Below are 19,202 nucleotides of genomic sequence, written 5' to 3'. Positions count from 1 at the left end.
TGATATTTCATTAGGGACATTATTTTTCTGTGACTTATAGGATTGATTATGTCACTCCTGTCCATGCCAGACACCATTAATATTTTCACTAAAAAGTGAGAAGATGCCATGATACACTTAAAACACTGCGGGAAAACAGACTGACCTGTGAGGCATTTTACAAGGCAATGAGTTGTGAGATGGGACAGTGAAATAAATTCAGCTATTTTGTACCAGTTTCCTGAAGAACAGTAGGCAAGGAGTGACAACCCAAATGGCACTTCAGCAGAAAAAAAAACATGATTTTTAGTTTCTCTGAATTATAATTGATTCATTCTCTATCATTCGAATGTTTTTCAGCAAATCTGCCATTGATTAGTGACTGTAGCCGTTAGTAATATAAAAAGAGGCACATATTTCAGTTTGGACACTTATTGCCACATAATGTTTACCAGATGTTAAGACATACCTTTTTAGTACACATATCTACGAGCTGACAAATACTGCAAAAATACTGTGCTTCTTTTCATCACTGTAGAGGAGCTCCCCAGGATGCATTGGTGTAGTGCCGTTTCTCATTTTCCACTGTTTTACCTTCTACTGCATTCCCTCCCTTAACCTTGTGTCATGCTACGAATTTCTATTTTCTGATTAAACTCACTGGTCCTGTGATTTAAAAATTTATAAATATTCCAACAGCATATAAATCTTTTACATATTATGATGTGGAAGAAGGGTGACAGGGTACATAACCACACAATAACTAAACTTTTTAGCTAGTCAACTGAGTTTTCGTCACATACAAGGGCATTGGTTCTTATAGATCATATGAAGTTTGTAGTAGCCAAAATGATTTGCTGTGGGCTGCTGATGTTTTCTATCACAAGACAGAGTAGAATCTATTCTCTGTGTTGCTAAACATACAGTCGACATAGACTACTTTATGTGTCATCAACCTTACAGAGAATAAGGTATCCAAGGCATTGATTTGGGTAACTTGTACTATAAATGGAATTATGTGCTGTTGTCACAGCCACATCATTTATTTATTTACATTTGTTCACCGGGAGTGTCCGACTGGACGTAGGTCCATTTTCAGCAGAGGTCCGGGGAGAAAAGCTCCACAGTTAAAATAAACAGACAGTAGTTACATTGGATTACATAGCGATTAACAATTTAACATAGCAATTACTTACAACATATTTACAGATGAAGAACATAGTGCATCAGTAGACAACTAGAATCTTTACATGTGAAGTACATAACAGACATTAACAGATATTACAATAAGAAGTTCCTGCTGTATAATAAGTACTAGGCTTATGAGCATCTGAGCTTGCTGTAATCAAGGTAGTTAGTGGAGTGGAAAGAAAGGTAGTGGTTGGATGGGGTGGGTGATATTAGAGTGGGAGTTGCAAGGGCATAGCCAGCATGTTTTTAGGTGCGCTTTTAGTAAAGTTTTGAAGTGGGTGCATGATGGTATGGAGGTAATTGTGGGTGGGAGGGAGTTCCATAATTTGGCTGTGGTGCAAGAGAATAGTGCTTCACCAGCAGAGTTATTGGCTTTAGTGATCTGCAAGTGATTTTTGTTGCTGGATCAAAATGCCACTGTGCTGTCTAGAAGATAAATGCTGACAGAAAAATCTTTTTGTGATTAATCTCTTTTGATAGGAGATGGAGAGACCTTATTTATAAAACTCAGGTAATATTTCAACTAAATGTTAGTGCTGCATCAGAGAAAAGTGGCTGAGAAATCAGAAGTACCAGAATGCTTAAGATTAACTTTTTTAAGTTGATATAGCTGTATATCTTCATTTTCTGCCTACATTTATCTTCTAGACAGCACAGTGGCATTTTGATGCAATGAGTGGGCGGACTGGCAGTCTTTACAAAGAGCTTCTTTAAATTAGTGTTTGCAGGATGCATCTAGGATGACGGGTTTCAGAAAAAACAATGTTATGTACACAACTTGCTGCTTTTATACACCTCGGAACCTTGCTTCAATTTTTAATAAGTGAAATGTTTCTGAGAGATTCGTACATTACTTATTAAACCTTTAGTCTATTTAACTTCTTTTGTCTTTCATTTTAGTATATTTTAGCTTTCCTTAAAGTCAGAAGTTGTAGATTTTAACCTTAGCTCGAAAACATTGCCACCAGCAGTATTTCTACAGAATGATGTTTTTTTTTTCTTTCTTTTTGGTTACACATTTTTGCTTTTTTGTCCAACCTTTTAGTTCTTTAATTCATCTGCATATATGCTAGCTTTATCCATTAAGCTGTTAGTGTTAACATATCATTTTTTTTTTGTGTGTTTTCAAACCACTTCCTCACTATAATGTTAACGTTTACCTGCTTTTTTGTTGTTTTTGAAATGGGGCAACCATCTAATTCTTGTGCAAATTCATTTTTTTCTTAAATATTCTCCTCTGCAAAAAAAAAAATATATATATATATATATATATATATATATATATATATATATATATATATATATACACTTTCATATGCAGTGGATATAAAAAGTGTACACACCCCCTGCTAAAATGCCGGGTTTTTGTGATATAAAAAATGAGATCACAATAAATCATTTCAAAACGTTTCCCACCTTTCATGTGACCTGTAACCTGTACAATTCAGTTGAAAAACAAACAAATCTGTTAGGGGAAAAATATAAAAAAATTAAAAACGTACAATAAGCTGGTTGCATAAGTGTGCACACCCTTAAACTAATAGTTTGTTGAAGCACCTTTTGATTTAATTACAGAATTCAGTCTTCTTGGGTAGGAGTCTGTCAGCATGGCACATCTTGACTTGTCAAAATTTGCCCACTCTCCCTTGCAAAAGCGCTCCAAATCTGTCAGATTGCAAGGGCATCTCTTGTGCACAGCCCTCTAAAGGTCACCCCCACAGATTTTCTATTAGATTTAAGTCTGGGTTCTGGCTGGGCCATTCCATAACTTTAATTTTCTTCTGGTGAAGCCATTGTTTTGTTGATTTGGATGTATGCTTGGGGTTATTGTTGTGCTGAAAGGTGAAATTCCTCTTCATCTTCAGTTTTCTAGCAGACGCCTGAAGGTTTTGGGCAAAAGTGACTGGTATTTGGAACTGTTCATAGTTCCCTCCACCTTGACTAAAGCCCTAGTTCCAGCTGAATAAAAGCAACCCCTAAGAATCATACTGCCACCACCATGCTTCACCGTGTGGATGGTCTTCTTTTGGTGATGCGAAGTCCTGTTTTTGCACCAAACTTACCTTTTGTAATTGTGGCCAAAAAGTTCAACCTTGGTCTCATCAGACCATAACACATTTTCCCACATGCTTTTGGGAGTCTTGATGTATTGTTTTGCAAATTTTAGCCGGGCATGGATGCTTTTCTATGTAAGAAAAGACTTCTGTCTTGCAACCCTGCCCCATAGTTGAGACATATGGAGAATACAGGAGATTGTTGTCACATGTAGTACACAACCAGTACTTGCCAGAAATTCCTACAGCTCCTTCAGTGTTGCTGTAGGTCTCTTGGCAACCTACCTGACCAGCTTTCATCTTGTCTTTTCATCAGTTTTGGAAGGATGTCCAGTTCTTTGCAACGTCACTGTTTGGCCATTTTTTTTCCACTTTTTGATGACTGTATTCACTGTGTTCCATGGTATATCCAATGCCGTGGACATTTTTTGTACCCTTCTCCTGACTGATACCCCCCAGCCCATTTACCACGGTTGTAGAAAGAGCAGTCATTATTGTAGTAATTCTTCACAAGTCCAAGCCTTGTACAGTTTCACAGTCATTAAGAACATCTTCAATAACACTTGCCTTTCCCTTTCTGCCCCACTGTACTCCTAGCTTTATCTCGACACCTATTTTAAGAAGTTGAGATGTTCCCCTGATAAAGAACAGCACTTTTTGATTTTTGTAGAAAATAAAATTTCAAAAAACATTCCATTTCTCTTAAGACGAAAACACACAATTTTAAATAATGTCAACATTTTATCTTCAAATTTCAATTTGTATCAGTCTTGATAAACAGAATATCAACCAATTAAGTATCAACATGTGGAATATTTTCCAGTAAACTTTCAATAGCCCTCTGAATTGTAACATATGCATGTGACACTCCAAAAGGTAGACATTTGAATGTAAACATACCGTTATGAGTATTTATGGTTAACTATTTCTTAGCCTGACTATCCAAAAGCATTTATTGATAAGCTTTACTAGTATCTAATTTATAAAATTTCTGACCCCAGTGCAGACAGGTTGCAATATAGGATACAATTGCAAAGACTTGGATAACCATTTTTAATCTCTGTAAAATAGTTAATTCCTGTTTTAGTAGAAGTAGACAAGTAGCAGCCCTTTCTGAAAACTTTGAGGAGTATTTATGTTCTCTTTTTAGGTATTTGTTTCAGGCATTCCATTTGTACATGTTGCATAAGCAAGTAGTCTGGATTTGGAAAATGCAAGTTTAGCATATGGAAGAACAGGAATACTAGCTGTGGCTCATTTTAATGTGATCATGCCTTCTTTTAAAAACGTTTTATGTCTTAATAAGCACATTTTCTAGTACTTCAGTGTGTTTATGTATGTGTATATATATATATATATATATATATATATGTGTGTGTGTGTGTGTGTGTGTGTGTGTGTGTGTGTGTGTGTGTGTGTGTTTACTGAGGTAGAGAACTGATTAACTATGACCAATTGCAGGCACAGCCAGGGTTGCATTGTGTATTCATCAGGAGAAGAATAGCGCGAGTATGCAGTAATAAATGATAGACTACATAATGGTGTCAGCATGCATATAATATACAGACACACAGTGTGTGTGTGTGTGTGTGTGTGTGTGTGTGTGTGTGTGTGTGTGTGTATATATATATATATATATATATATACACACACACACACACACACACACATCTGTAGAGGAGATTAATCCCAAGTTAGAATTAAGTCAGGGCAGAAAAGGGGTAGTTCCGGTTCCGAGGTTGTCCTTCTCAGTTCCGAGCTTCCATCCCTCTTTGGCAGGGGGGGTCTGCCTTACAGGTAATGGAGAGGTCATTGGCCTCTCCATGCTCTCAGCTGGCCCCTTCTATGTTGGAGTTTTATCCCAGGACTGCCTCTCACCCAGAGCTGCCACCAACCTCCACGCCTGCGCAGCGAGCACCTAAGTTGCAAGATACCCCTGTGCAGGGCCCCTCTTCTTCTGAGTCCTCCTTAGAGATTCCCACTGAGAAGCCATCCCTGAAAAAGATGTGTAAGAGGAAACACCTACATTCCACTGAGGAATCTGTCACAGACGACATGGACTTCAATCATGAGGAAGATTCCCCCCAGTCACCTCCAGAACATGTCTCCTTTGGAGACATTCTAGGGATTCTGAAACAGAGGAGTAACTGGAAGCCCAAATACCCTACCTCCGAAGATTCAGTGTACTTGCAGGCTTTTGGTGCTCACCCATCTACTTCTTGGATGACTCCTCCCACTGATGATCTTATTAAATTGATTGCGCAGTGGGATTGGAATGCTCCTGACTCCATAGAGCCAATTCCGCAGAAACTGGACAAAATACTCTTAGCTTCAGAAGACCACCAGCACTGGGCTAAGGGGTTAGCGATTGATGCTATGTTGGTGGTGGCGGCCACCAAAAGGGAATTATCTGAAGAGTGTTCCTCTGTTCATCCCCCTAACTGAGAGTCTAGGGCGATGGACAAATTCAAAAAGTCAGTGTATGCATCATTGACCTTTGCTTTAAGGTCTTTGACTTTTATGGCATATTTTACTAGGCTACAGAGGGATTTGATCAAGGAGTTATCAGATACCCTGTCTGGCGTTGTATCTGAGGACATCCAGGATAAAGTGGCCTCCCAGCTAGCCACCCTGGAGTCTATTTCCAACTCGTACATGAGGCTCATTGTCCATGCAGCTGAAGGGATGATGAGGGCAGTGGGTTCAGGCATTGCTATAAGTCATCACACCTTGATGCACTTGTGTGAGTTTGCTGAGCCATTTAAATCTTCCTTTGTCAATGCTGCTTTTGACGGATCTTCCTTATTCTGCCCCAAAGTCAAAGAAACTCTAGTCGGGTACGAGAAATATGGAAAGACCTTACCTGCAGTGGGCATATGTTTTTCTCCTCCACAAAAGTCCTGCTGTACGAATCAGAGGAATGGGAAGATGTGGTTCCAAAAATCCCAAGGGCTTTTTCAGGGCACATGTGGTGGTGGCTCCTCTTGGGGCAGACAGGGGAGCTGTACTGGAAGACACCAACTCCATGGCAGAGGTGGCCCACAAAATCGGGGTTCCAGAGATTCTTTCTCTGGACAACCCTACCAGCATGCCTAAAAGGGGGTGTGATTGCTTACCTCTGGAAGCAGTCATGGGAAGATTTTCTATGCACTTAAGAGCCTGGCAGCAAATAACCTGGGTGTAAATAATCATTGCCAGAGCTTACCATAGTCCCTTCACTCTCATTCCAAGATCAAGATGAAGACTACCCAGTGTTCCACCCAATCAGAGGGATCAAGCAGCTTTAGAGATTCAAAAGCTGATAGAAAAAAAGAGTCATCCAAGAAGTCCCATCAGACCAGATAGGATATGGATTTTACTCAAGGTTCTTTTTGGTGCCAAAAAAGACAGAGGACTTGAGACCAATTTTAGATCTCAGCCTTCAGAAATAATTTATTCAGCAAGCAAAATTCTAGATGGTTAAGGTTCAGTGTATACCACTCTTCTTAGAGGAAAATGACTGGATGTGCTGTATAGAGCTTCAGGATGCATATTACCACATAAAAATGGACAAACTTTCCAAAACGTTCCTCCGCTTTCAGCTAGGAGCCAGTCATTTTTAGTTCAGAGTGCTGCCCTTCGGCCTCACCAAAGCCACCAGGGTGTTCACCAAGTGTTTGGCACAGTAACTGCTCACTTGAAACTGCATGGATTTCAGATGTTTCCATATCTAGATGACTGGCTCATCACCACTCCCACCAGACATCTACTGCTTCAAACAATAGATTTCATTCTGCACCTGTTTGCTCGTCTGAGCATTACAGTGAATCAATCAAAATTGACTCAAGATCTAGAGTTCATAAGAGCTCATCTGAATACCATCTCTTGTGTAGCTTCCCTTCCTCTTCACAGGCTACAGAAAATAAAATCCCAAGTACAAGCCATTATCTCCAATGACAAGGTTCCTGCACTTCTAGTCCTTTGAGCTTTAGGGTCCATGGCAGCAACCATTACCTTAGTTCCACTAGCAAGATTTCACATGCAGCTGCTACAATGGCTTCTGGCATCCCATTGGTCCATCCTGACCCATCCATTGATGCATCCAATTTTAATCACTGTTAGTTGCAAGAAGGACTTATAATGGTGGATGGATTTTGAGGAAATTTTCTTAGGCTGTCCCTTCGTTCAACCTCAGCCCTAGGCCATAGTGACCACGGATGCCTCCCAAATAGGGTGGGGGGACATTATCTGGGCAGAAGAGTCAGAGGCAGTTGGTCCCTGATGAAGGTCAATCTTCATATCAGTGTTATGGAACTGAGGCCAGTGCTGTTAGTGTTGCAAGCCTTCCAAACTGTCCTCCCTGTAGGAACAATACAGGGTGGAACCTGGTCTTTCCCTGTGTCGAGAAGCTCTCAGAGTGTGGCAATGGGCAATATCCTGCAATCGCTTTCTGATAGTAATGCACATCCCTGGGAGCTCGAGCGTGGTAGCAGGCAAACTGAGCAGATGCATCCTCCTGGCTCATGAGTGGTATCTCAATCTCAAGAGTGGCGAAGGAGATTTTCTGTCACTGGGGCCAGCCTTGTTGCATCCTATTTGCTTCACCCCTGAACGACATGTGAAGCAGATACTTTTCCCTAATCCCCCCTCAGGGGGAATCCCTGGGAGACGCTCTCCTTCATGATTGGCCCTCAGGACTACTCTATGCTTTCCTCCCTTTCCACTGATTCCTATCTTCTTAAAGAAAGCCATCAGGTTGATCCTCATTTTCCCCTTTTGGCCTTGTCAAGTCTGGTTCCCCTTTCTGTGGCCTCATCTAATTCACTATCCATGGACTCTGGACCCAGTTCTGGATCTTCTGTCTCACCCACAAGGACTGGTGCACCCCAGTATTCAGAACCTCAAATTTAGAGCTTGGTTCCTCCAATTCCATTAATCACCAGGCAGAAAAAATGATCTTCTCCAGTCCCAAAAATGTTTGCTTCTCATAAATCTTCCACCAGGAAACTTTACCACAGCATGTGGAAAAGAGTTTTTATCTGGTTGCACAATAATGGACTTAGTCCTTTCTCCGCACCAAATGAAAAAATATTAGAATTTTTAGCTACACTTTTCGAGCAAGGAGCCTCTGCTTCTGTTGTTAAGGTCCAACTAGCTGCTATTTCCAATTTCCACAATGGTGTTGAAGATCATCCTCTAATTTCCCATAGATTGTGTAAAGTGTTTATGAAAGGAACCTTGCGGTTGAAACCAACTTATAAGGATCTTGTAGTTGCTTGGGATCTGGCTATGGTAATGCAGTCTTTGGTCCTTTCTCCCTTTGAACCGGTGGCTACCTGTCACTTAAAGTTTCTTTCTTGGAAAACCATTTTTCTGATAGCCATTACTTCTGCCAGAAGTATTACAAAAATATAAGCACTATCTTCAAAATCCCCGTATTTGATTTTTCATAAAGATAGGGTTTCACTAAGAACCAATCCATCCTTTCTCCCTAAGGTGGTCTCAGAAACAAATATTAATCAATCCATTGACTTACCTGTTTTCTTTCCAAATTTCTCTAACAAAGGTGGCTATTGCTTACATTTGCTGGATGTTCACAGACAGTTATGTTTCTAGCTCAGCAGAACTAAAGAATTTAGAAAATCGGACTAGTTATTTGTTTCTTTCTCTGGTAATCTCTGGGGAAATCTGTTTCAAAGGTCACCTTGTCTAGGTGGTTAAGAAATTGTATTTCTTTCATTTACAATAAAAATAATCTCCAATTACCATTGCCAGTCAGAGCACATTCTACTAGGGCGATAGCCACATCCGTTGTTTTCCATTCCAAAGCATCTATGGATGAAATATGTACAGCAGCAACCTGGATTACTCTGCAAACCTTTAGCACTCATTACAAATTGGATCTGGTCTCCAGGGGAAGAGCATTCTTTGTCTCTATGCTTCTCAGGAATATCCTTCCATAAAGCCACCCAAGATCTAAATTAGCTGGGGAGTCTGTTCCAAAGGTCAAGGTTAAATGAAGATTGACAACATCAGAAAAAGAAGTCATGTACTTACCATAATGTTCCATCTGTGTTGTCGATCTTCATTTATTATTGACTCTCCTCCTTCAGACTCCTTGGAGGATTGGACACTTGTCCTGGTAACCTTATCAGTTTTGACCTTGGACATAGACTTTTCCTTTCCATGTGTATATTTTATTTAGTCTGTCTGTGTAGCTGCAGACTTGGTCTGAGGTAATCTGGAGACCGGTGTTGTGGGTAGAGACTTAGGTCAAGTGTTTTTGGCTCCCGCAAGTTGTGTAACGGCCGAGCCGGTTCCAAGCATCGGCATTTTGTCAACGATAAATGAATTTCGACAACACAGATGTAATGTTTTTTGGCATATGGAATACATGGATTTTGCCATGTGTCAACTCTTCTTACTTCGTCATGTCACATAGCTCTGTTACCAGTCAGAATTTATCACATGATGTTCTTTGAGCTACATTCTTTTAACAGTTCCTGATCAGCAGAAACTATTTATGGACAATATATTCAGTTGCATAATCAATGATGACAAATATTACCCTGTCTTTTAACTGTAGTATATGCCTTAGAAAATATATATGAATCTCTTTAAAGAAAAAAAGTATACATTGAAATGACCATTAAAATTAATAAACTTTTCATTAAACATCTTACAATGTGTCCACAAAAGTAAAGCTTTTAACATAGAAAATAGGAGGACACAGTCAATTTAACAGCCATATCACCTACAGCATATAGCGAGCTAACAACTACAGTGGTACTAGTTTTTTCCCCAAAAAAATAACATTCCATATTTTTATTAAAAAGAAAGCTTTTAGTTAATCACAGTTCTACTGATAAGAAATTACTGGCATTATTGAGGCCACATGGCTGAAACAGAAGGTAAACTAGAAGCCATTTTCAACAAACAAAACAGGTGTAGCATTTTAGAAAATGCTGCTGTATTTTTGCATTTGTTAATTGGGTCGATATACTGGTCCATGGACCCTGTTAGGCAGTGCCTGTACCAGGTATGCAGTAGAACACGTTATTATTACAATGACAAGTGGTCCTTTAGGTGACACATGTAGTACATACATACATAGAGTTAGCTTATGGTGTTTACACACCTGCCAAGGAGAGAAGGAGAAGAGAAGGAGTAGGAAGAACACTGTTAAAAGGTTAGGCTAAAGTTAAAGATAAAGGTAAGGGGAGACAAGCTTGTAGAAAGATAGGAAAAAAATAAACACATGAGTTTGTATTGTCAACCTTTAGATAAATCAGAAGTATGCATGGTTTGGGGTTAGAAAGACATAGGTTACTTTATCCATGGTTTTCCTAGCTGTGATATTGGTGAGATGGAACTAGGTATTGTTTTCAGTACTTTGCAGAGGCTCATTAGACTAGAGTAGGCCCCAATACCTTGTGGGAACATGTGGTACTTTTAACTTTATACAGGTATACCCGTAACTGTTAGTATACTTGGAATGCTTAACCGTCCTTTTACTCAGTACTTCATTACATAATAAATCTACTACCCTACTTTATCAGTATGTATCAACAACCCAGTGTTGTTTCATAGTTTTCCAGTTAGGAATTTCATGTCAGTTATGTCTGGGATCTCTGTTTTTGATCATTGCCTCTTCATTTTTTATCACCCATATCAGAGCAAATTATAATTGCATATGATAGCTTGCTTTCTAGAATGTGTAAGCAATATAGTATATCATAGCCTGCAGCTTACAGAAGCTAATTGTTAAAAACATAATATAGTGTTAAAAGTAGAATATACTATCTGGACTTTGCTGGTGAACAAAAGCAAATAAGTAAATAATTTGTCATTTCAGGTTTATAGTAATAATCTAAATGGAAGGCATGGACTTGTTTCTTGTGAGTATTACATTCAAATAAAGGCATGAGACATTAATTATTTTCAAGAAAAAAGGCATAATGGATTAAAACAATCAAAAAAAGGCTTACTCTTGCCACATAATGCATCATCCAAAATTATGCCAGAATAAGTTTGCCATCAAAACGTGTGTGATCAGAATCTTCTGATTAGCTTTATTAGATTGTCCCTGAATGTAGACCTAATATATGCTTCTATAGAGGCCTCAGTAGACAGTACAAAAAATCCACATGTTCCATTTGCATCCTGCTATGAAGACAACATGTATAGCAATAGATGATTTAACAGTCTTAATTATTTTAGGCAAGAGGCAGAACATGTTTTCTGTGGTAAAAAAACAGTTGGATACTCACAGACAGAAACATAACCTGAAGCAATGTCTTTTGTAGGGGTGTTTTCTTTCACTTTTAAAAGCTTTTATCAGATTACTGTTAAGTGGCCTAGCTTATTGTTCATTTTTCTGCAGGTCCTTGGGCTCTACATAATAATCTCACATATTTCTTAGCAAGAAAAACAACCTTCCTGTCAGCATTTTGTAATTACCAAGAGGAGTCTGTTTGCAGGAAGCCTAAAATCACAATGTCCCATTTATTGTAAGCTTTCACACTTTCATTAAGCACTGCAATATCACGATTTCCAGTTTTCATTTAAAATGCATTGTTCAAAATTCTAATGTTACGACTTCAGGGAATAATACATTGACACCACTTTTTAATTTACTCAAATGCAGAAACTGTTCCTAGACAATACGTTCAGTCATGCATTCATGGGTAGCATTAACCTGTCTGTTAACTACAGTATATTCGTTTAGTTTAGAAAATGCATATGAAAAATTCAAAGATAATGATGTATTACACAAATATAAAAATGCCCATTAAACAACTTATATTAGACCCCCATAAATAGAGCAATGTTATCTTGGCGAGTCAATGTCCCCCTCTAAAACCAACGTCTCAAATAAGAAGACCATCACCTACAATGCGGAGAAGTCAAGATGATACCATTACATTGATGAGACCATGTTCTGGCAATACCTAATGGGAAGGGGCCTTCACTAAATTCAAGCCAGAAACGTGTAGTCATCTACCTGGGGAAATACATTCTCAAATAACATCGGATGGCTTCAAGGCTAAACTTAAGGAAAGTCTGCTAGAAAAAAACTGCCAGTAATTCCTTTCTTGACACTGGATAAGGTTTCTAGACTTATTATAACTTGAATGTTTACAAGTACTCCATGTAGGTATTACTCTGCTAAAAGAATTCGACCCTGTAAATATTGTACTTATTTCCACACTGCTGAAATTAGTGAGAGTATTGCGGTTGCTTTCTACCCTTTCTGTGTATTCACATTTGGTAATCCATTTGTATTTTTGTATGCTGTATTTTCACTTTTGCTACTGATTTCTTTTAAATTATATTATGTACTTTGTTCCTCTAGAACTTGTGTTATGGCTGAAAAAGGGTCACTTGACTGCTGTACTTAATTAGTTATCAAATTTCAAATAAGTATAAATAAAAGTAAATAAATAAGTAAAAACATTTAAATAAATGAGAACATGGTCAGTTTCAGCGTCATGAAGCTTAAAGCATATAACACCCTAACATATGCATATATAAATGTATGGGTGCCATTGGTTTGGTCTTGATACACATTTATCATATGTTGCTGTTTTTGGTAATTTAAGTCTGTGATGAAAATGGCCAAATTATATGACGGTCAGACTTCAGCAGTTCAGCTGTAATATCTTTTAGGGGATGTCCTTCATGGATGCATCTGCAGTCATAACAACTGGGTTGTCCTGTCGTCAGGCAGCCCTTCGGTCGGCCGGATTCCAAAGTCCGGGTCCGGCCGCTGATGTCGCACTTCACCCGGCGTCATCTCTGCTGGTCTTGGTATAAAGGCATCAGCCGGCGCCATTTTCTTCAGTCTTTCTTGCCGTGGCGCCAAGCAGAAGCTGTTCGCAAGTGCCGGTCGGTCAGATCCAGAGATTACTACTACCGAATACTTCAAGACTTCTAAAAGCTAAGTACCCGTTGGGGACTCTTTCTTGCCTCAGCCGATGTCAGAAAAAGTTAATAACTGTTTAACTTGTGGGAAACAAATACCTCATAAAGATTTCCACTCTTACTGTTTGCCTTGTTTAGGCCCAGACCACGACGTAGCAGCCTGTTCGGCCTGTGCTTCATTCAACGGGAGCGCGGCAGGCGTCGGTCGGAGTTTGCTGAACAGTTTTTCGGCTCAGATTTTGCGTACATTATGCCGTCGGATCCTCCGACTACCCAAATTGTTAAAAAACGCAAAGAAAGACCGACACGCGGTCCGCGGTTTCGGCGAAACCATGGTTAAGCAAACATGAGTGTCTCGGTTTTGGCCGAAACCGAGAAAACTGATCAAAGTACAGCTGAATCAATGACTACTACTGAGGTTCCTGCTACCTTACTTGAATCGGCCTCAGAAATTTTACCTACAACAGTGGTTACTAGTGACTTATCAGACACCATCCCTTTGGATGTCTCTACCCCAGCACGTGGTGCTGCTAGGCCTCCTGCAGCCATGTCTATTAAGGCCTTTGCCAGGGCTAAAGCAGCCAAATCTACTAAATCAGTGCCTGTTAGACCCCCCTCAACCAGGCCCACTTTTAGTTCACAAATGCTTACTCTGGCAGAAGATTTAATATCCATAATTAGGGGGTCTCAATCTCACCCAGACAGGGCCTCTCAGCCCCCAGAAAAGAGACCTAGAGCAGAGCCCCCCGAGCCTGTGTCCTCTGATGATTCTGCGGATGACTGAGATATTACAGACCAGCCAGAGGCTCCTTTCTCCAATTATGAAGACTCAGATGCTGAAGAACCCATTCCAGCTGCTTCTCCACCAGAAGAATTCTCCTTTGGGGAAACCTTACATGCCATGCGAGAACTATTCCAATGGCAGGAACAGGATTTCTCAGATTCCAGAAAGACTTAGGACTTTTCTGCACCTTCCACAACACAGGCCCTTAGCTATACCTCCTGTCCTCTCTGTTGTGGACGATGCATTTAATGATGTCTGCACTGCACCAGATTCCTTACCTCCAGCCCCTGCCAAACCAGATAGATTTTACAGGGTGCCAGACACTCATCATCACCTATACAAGGCCCCACTTGCAGACCCCGAAACTATATCCCAGGGGCCTAAGGCAGTAGCCTCGACCACAGCAAAAAACCCTATTCCTTCTGAAAGGGAAGCCAGGTCTTTAGACAGATGGGGCAAAAAAGTTTACACCTCAGCTACTCTCTCAGCTAGAGCTTTAAACTGTCAGTTTCACATGATACAATACCAAGAGTTTATGCTTGATCAGTTAACTAAAAAGCTATCCTCTGATGACTCTATAGATAAGAAATATGTATTAGAAATGGTAAATAACATACAACAGGTTAGTAACCATTCCTTAAAATGTGGCTATGATGCACTGGAGGCTTCATTTAGATCAGCCATGACTGGCACAGTGATAAGAAGACATGCATGGCTGAAGGAACAGGTCTTACGGATCATGTTAAAGCTAAGTTATTAGATGCTCCTATGGATAAGGCCAGTTTGTTTGGTACACCTGCCCAGCAGGTAATGGAGAAAATGGAAGAAAAGGCAAAATCTGTACAAACGGTTAAAGATTTCTTGCAGGTTCAGCCCCAAGGTTTAGCAGGAACTGGCCTGCCAAAATTGGTCCTTTCCTGACTCCACAAGATCCCAAAGGGGCAGGAATAGACGTTCCAGAGGCAGAAATCAATCCAGAGGGGTGCCTACAGAGGACGACAGTGGCAAGGTAATAACAGAGGCACAGACACAGCCACTACCACTACAACAGCACAATCACAGTGACTTGATTCTAACTCCGCCTACCAGGGAACAAATAGCAGCACCATTAGGCGGAAAATTAACCTTATTTTCGAAGAACTGGCACTATATCACAAAAGACAAGTGGATTTTGCAAACCATAGACCAAGGTTACGGTTCCACTTCCACACTTTACCAGTCAAAAGAGGAATGCCAAACCTGCCTCCAAATCAAAAACAGAAGCTCTACAGCAGATAATGCAATTAACAAAGATGAGAGCTGTGGAAAGAGTACCAATAACAGAACAAGGCAAAGGATTCTACTCCAGACTATTCCTAGTTCCAAGAAAGGAAAAAGTTGGAGACCTATTCTCGACCTGTCCACCTTAAATACATACATCATTGTCCCAAAATTCAAAATGCTGACCCTACAGCAACTTCTTCCCATGCTGGGCAAGGAGTGTTGGCTGGTAACTCTAGATCTCAAGGAGGCATACCTGCACGTCCCCATTCGACCAATTTGCAGAAGATACCTCAGATTTCTTGCAGGATCAGAGCACTATCAATTCTCAGCATTGCCCTTTGGCTTATCTACAGAGTATTCACAAAATGCCTGGCATCAGTAATCGCCCACTGCAGACTACAGGGAATCCAAATTTATCCATACCTGGGCGACTGCCTGCTACAAGGGACAACAAAAGCAAGCTGACAACAGATTTACAAAGGGTCATTTACTTGCTACAAGCACTGGGATACACAGTCAATTTACAAAAGTCAAGGCTGATACCATCCCAAACAAGGACATTCTTGGGGTGAATTGGACACAGTAAAACAAATGGCATTCCTAACTGCAGAAAAACAAAAGAACTCCCTCTTTACTTCTTGGCACTAACAAGACAGAACAAGCTAACAGCAAGAAAAGTTCTGCAGGCCTTGGGCTTCATGGCATCATGCATAATCTTGGTTCCACATGCCAGACTACATATGAGAAAACTACAGTGGTACCTAAAGAATTTATGGTCCCAACACAGGCACAGCCTAGAAGCAGAAATTACACTAATCCCATGCCTAAAACAGGAGTTCCTATGGTGGGCTCAAGCATGCCAGTCAAACCCAGGCCTACCCTTTCACAACTATCAAGCAAGCCAAACCATCACAACAGACGCCTCAGACCTAGGATGGGGGCTCACATGCTGGACAAATGCATAAGGATTGTGGGCAGGACCAGCTTCACCTGCACATCAACCTAAAAGAAATGCTGGCAGTAAAACTGGCAATCCAAAATTCAGACCATTTCTCAAAGAAGGCCATTTGATGATAAGGACAGACAACACCACAGTCATGTGGTACATCAACAAACAGGGAGGCACTCATTCATACCCCTATGCAGAATGACTTTGGACCTTTGGAACTTGGCACTCAGCTACAACATCCAGTTACAGGCAATATTTGTACCGGGAAAGGAGAATACTCTAGCAGACATGAGAACCACCTCGGATGCTCACGAATGGATGCTACACCCGACATCTTCAAGACCATCTCAAAGAAATGGGGAATGCCACAGATAGATCTATTCGCCTCTCAATCACCAGCTCAAAAAATTCTGCACAAGGACATTCCACCCACTTGCATGGAAAGTGGATTCGCCTCCTTCAGCTGGAAAGGTCTGACAGCATATGCATTCCCACCTCTTCCCTTGATACACAAGGTATAACTAAAATCAAGGAGGGCGTCCAAGGATAATCCTGATAGCTCGAACTGGCCAAGACAACACTGGTACCCATTGCTGAGGAGCATGTCTCGGACAAAATGTGGTCAATACCCTGATGCCTTTGATGTTAACTCAGAACAACTACAGCATCATGCATCCAAACCTAAAAGCGTTGCAACTGACTGCATGGAACATCACATAGCAGCAACTAATCCAGAACTTTCCCAAAGGGTTAAAGACATTATCCTGGAAGCCCGCAGACCTTCAACAAGAAGGAACTATGCAGGAAAATGGAAAAGGTTTGTCATTTGGAGTGCTGAAAGAGGAAAAGATGTGAATATAGATATTGCTAACATTCTGGAGTATTTGGCAGAGCTTCTACATACAGGCCTGTCCTATTCCTCCATCAAGATACATGCATCAGCTATTTCAGCAGAATACAGCTTTGATCCACCTGTCTTTTCACATCCTCTACTCAGGCAGTTCCTCAGAGGATCAAGAATGTAAAACCTCCTAGGAAACCACCATTGCCAGCTTGGGATTTGAACTTTGTGCTAGAAAAGTTGACATACCTTTTGAACCAGCAGCAACAGCAGACCTACAGCATCTATCATGGAAAACTGCTTTCCTACTGGCAATAACCTCAGCAAGGAGGGTTTCTGAACTTCAGGCCCTAATGGCAGTACAACCCTTCCTAATCTTCCACCAAGATAGAGTGTCCATGAGGACTAATCCTACATTTATGCCTAAGGTGGTATCCAGAGTGTCTTTAAACCAGGCAATCCACCTACCTACCTTCTTCCCCAACCCACAAAACAGAGGGGAAAGAATGCTACATACCTTGGATGTACATAGACAGCTACGCTACTACCTGCACAGAACAAAAAGTAACAGAAAAACTGACCAGCTTTTTGTAGCCTATGCAACAGGAAGGGAAGGAAAAGCTATTTCCAAACAGACAATCTCCAAATGGATAGGAAATTGCATACGATTCTGTTACTCCTTCCATGGAAAACCAATTCCACAGAACATAAGGCCTCATTCTACAAGGGCAACAGCCACTACCACAGCCTTCTTGTGGCAACCAAGGACATTATTGAGGCGGCTACTTGGACCTCCGTGCATACATTTGCCAAGCATTATAATTTACCTCTGTATTCCAGATCCCGAGCAGGGTTTGCCACTGCTGTACTGCAAGGGATCCTAACCACACCATAATCTATTCTTCCTCCTCCCCTAGTTGGCTATGGTATTCTACCCAGTTATGACTGCAGATGCATCCATGAAGGACATAGTACAGTTTTGTACCTACCATAAATGTAGATGTCGAACTGGATAGCATCTGCAGTCAGGATTCCCTCCTTCCCCTCTGTGGTACTCCTAGGGTATTTACCCTCCTAATAGCTAGCTGGTAGGGGGAGTCTCTTATGGTGTATTTGTTTGTATATATGTACATACATGCTTATTTTTTGTGTTTGCCTTCTATCTTTTTGGAAACATTGGCATTTACCCAAAATTTAGCCTCCCAAGAGGGCAACTGGCATCTGGGGCAAAAAACACTGAGGAAAATGGCGTCGGCTGATGCCTTTATACCCGAAGACCAGCAGAGATGACGTCGGGTGAAGTGCGACATCAGCCGAAGCCGGACCCGGACTTTGGAATCCGGCCGACCGAAGGGCTGCCTAACGACAGGACAACCCAGTTGTTATGACTGCAGATGCTATCCAGTTCGGACATCTACATTTATGGTAGGTACAAAACTGTACTTTTTCCTTTTTTCTCTGCAGTTTTGCAGCCGTCAAGTTAGTATATTTCATTTCTGGGAATGTGGGGGTCAGAGTCCCCTCATGTAAAAGAATGATTTTGAGTTGTTTTAACACTTTTGTTTAGGTATTTAATAGCGTGAATTAGATTTTTTTTGATTAGATAATTACCAATTAACTTTTTTCAATCATTTTCTGACTATCAAAGTTTATTGGCAGTTAAAATACATATACATATTGCAGGCATTATATATATTTTTTATTTCACCAAACTGTAATGCTCCACATTTTTACTAAAATGAGTCCTTTAGGTGACCAAGAACAAAATCCTGCAATCAGTGAGCCCTTCTGAAAAAAACAAAAGGCAAACTTGAAGCCTCAGATGCAGTGTTTCAGTAAATGTTAGTGGAGCTAAGTATAGTTTTGACTTTAAAAAGGTATAACAGTAGCTATTGATTATGTCAGAATGCTTAGCATTCCTTTTACTCAGTACTTCATTACACCTACATCTCTATTGTACTGTCACAAGATGCATCAACAACCCTGTGCTGTTTGATAGGTTTGCATTTAGCAAATTCACTTCAGTTGTGATTGAGTTCACTGTTTTTGAACTTTGTTGGTTAACAGACAATTTTTTAATAGCTAACCCCAAACCCCAAAACAAGTTATAATTGCAAATGGCAACCTGCTTTTTACAAAGCTTAAAAATAGATGGCAGCTAGTAGTTTGCAGAAGACTATTAGTTAGTTCTGGTTTGTAGTAATCTATGTGCAAGGTATGTCTTGTTTCATTTGACCT

Source organism: Protopterus annectens, chromosome 7.part0 (genome assembly GCF_019279795.1).
Source record: "Protopterus annectens isolate FY-2018-M chromosome 7.part0, PAN1.0, whole genome shotgun sequence".
Classification (NCBI taxonomy): domain Eukaryota; kingdom Metazoa; phylum Chordata; order Ceratodontiformes; family Protopteridae; genus Protopterus; species Protopterus annectens.
Note: the sequence above shows the minus strand (reverse complement) of the source record.